Source organism: Phocoena phocoena, chromosome 8 (assembly GCF_963924675.1).
Source record: "Phocoena phocoena chromosome 8, mPhoPho1.1, whole genome shotgun sequence".
Classification (NCBI taxonomy): Eukaryota; Metazoa; Chordata; class Mammalia; order Artiodactyla; family Phocoenidae; genus Phocoena; species Phocoena phocoena.
The window spans coordinates 23,170,099-23,172,404 of record NC_089226.1 but is presented as its reverse complement, the minus strand read 5'-3'; the positions used below and the strand labels follow the sequence as shown (position 1 = coordinate 23,172,404).

The 2,306-nt window shown below is 41.2% G+C and overlaps 1 pseudogene; it reads left to right on the top strand.

Annotated features, from left to right (window-relative positions):
• The first annotated feature begins 897 nt into the window (after positions 1-897).
• On the top strand, positions 898-1,204 carry LOC136126873 (non-histone chromosomal protein HMG-14 pseudogene; annotated as a pseudogene).
• Positions 1,205-2,306: the final 1,102 nt, after the last annotated feature.

The following is a 2,306-nucleotide window of genomic DNA, read 5'->3' as shown; positions in this document are numbered from 1 at the left end:
ATTAGAACAGTCCCTTCAGACAGCTGGTGTCATAACCCAGGCAAGAACAGCCTTTTGTCCATTGGGTTTGATTTCATGACTTACAAGGAGAGTCAAAGTTTGATTTCCTTCTCGCATTTCCCCCACATTAAGAATTTGGCAGCATTTGGAATGGAAACAGATTTCTGGGACATTGTCAGATATCTTCTGGGGATTTTTCATGACTACAGTGTTTTTCTCAATTTGCCATTTCCTATAATTAGGCAGCACATCGCACATCTGATTCCTTGAGACAAAATTATTCAGTGTTATACAGACTCTTTGCTTCTCTGCCTTTCTGAGGCAACCTGTTTGGACATTTCACTCCTTATTAGCAATTCTGCCAAACTGTGAGATGTAGAAGAATCAAAAAAGAAATTCAAATCTAAGTGTTTTTCTTTCTCACGTTTGTTCATGATCAGGTAGGTAAAGAGGTCAGATTTCACAGCTCAGGTTTAATTTATAATTGCCCATGGATGTACAGTATATTTACACCATCCCAGTCCAAACCATACAGAAATTTTTAAAAGCTTAGCTTACTTCATAAACGTCTTTTTAAGCTACATTTTTCTTCCTTTACTGAAAGCGGCAAGTGATTTTTAACTTTTACTTCTACTGCCCCTGAATGACTCTTCTGATGCTAAAGGTCATAACACCAGTGACCGCTTGTGTGTGACCACGATGATCTGACTAACATAAAAGATGACCGGAGAGAAGAAGGAAAGTGCAAGGTCTGGGCCGGCGGGTTTTGTCAGATCGGGTGGGCCGGACCACCCCCTTGGCCGCAGCAACTCTTGTCCCCGCTGGCATTTTCCGCCGAGTCGCCCGGCAGCCGCGATATACAGCAGGGCGGCGGGAAGTGGCAGCTTCACCGCCGCCATGGTGCCCGAGAGGAAGCTCAGCTCCGCCGAGGGGGCGGCGGAGGAGGAGCCCAAGAGGAGATCGGCGAGGTTGTCAGCTAAACCGGCTCCTGCAAAAGTGGAAACGAAGCCCAAAAAGGAGGCAGGAAAGAATAAATCTTCAGACAAAAGTGCAAACAAAAGGGAAAAGGGGAGCAAAGGGAAAACAGACTGAAGAGGCTAAACAAGAGACTAAAGAAGATGTACCTGCAGAAAATGGAGAAACTAAAAACGAGGAGAGCCCAGCTTCTGATGAAGCCGGAAAGAAAGAAGCCAAGTCTGATTAATATCACACACCTGGTCCTATCAGTGGTCCCTGTCTCTCTTCTTGCACAATCCAGAGGAATATTTTTATCAACTATTTTGTAAATGCCAGTTTTTTAGTAGCTCTAGAAACATTTTTAAAAAGGAGGGAATACCCCCTCATCCCCAATTTTTTACCCTTAAAATTTTTTTAACGGTAATTTTTTATTTTTAAGGTGAAATCATTTGCTGGTTGTTTATTTTTTGGTACAACCAGAAAATAGTGGGATATTGAATATGGGAGGCTTTGATTGTCTTCGGTGTCAGCTTAACATTCCACAGATGGGGGTAGCTATTATATCCTATAATACAAAGCATACTAAATGGCATTAGGAGTCAGTTGTGCATTTAATGTCTTGAACACTTTTTTTTTTTTTAATTTTTGTTGGAGTGTGGTTGCTTTACAGTGTTGTGTTGGTTTATACTGTGTGGCAAGGTGAATCAGCTGTACATATTCATGCATCCCCTCTTTTTTTGATTTCCTTCGAATTTAGGTCACCACGAAGCACTGGGTAGAGTTCCCTGTGCTCTGAGGTAGGTTCTCATTAGCTATCTATTTTATGCATAGTATCAGTAGTGTATATATGTCAACCCCAATCTCCCAATTCATCCCTCCCTCCCACCCCCAACTTTAAATTACTTCTCTTCCCATATTGTTTTCGGTAGAATTTTTCCTAAAGCAAACCACTCACTCCTTGATCTTGGCTCTCCTGGTCAGAATTTTGTGTGTTCTGTAACATCTTTGGTCATGGTAGTACAGTTCTAGTAACTTTGTTAATGTACTGTGAATGATTGACAATTTGAGTATGTACAGTATATGATATTAAATTGTGAGTTAGTGGGACTTATGACAGAACAGCATATCAATATTTGAAGATATTGGTACTTGCTATTCTGTTAAGGAAAATTTGCCTCCAAATTTTAAGCTGGAAAGTCACTGCAATAACTTTTCAGAAAAGAACCATAACTGCATGATTTTTTAGATTTTTGGTACATATGTTAAGAATTGTGTACAGGGACTTCCCTGATGGCGCAATGGTTAAGAATCCATCTGCCAATGCAGGGGACACGGGTTCGAGCCCTGGT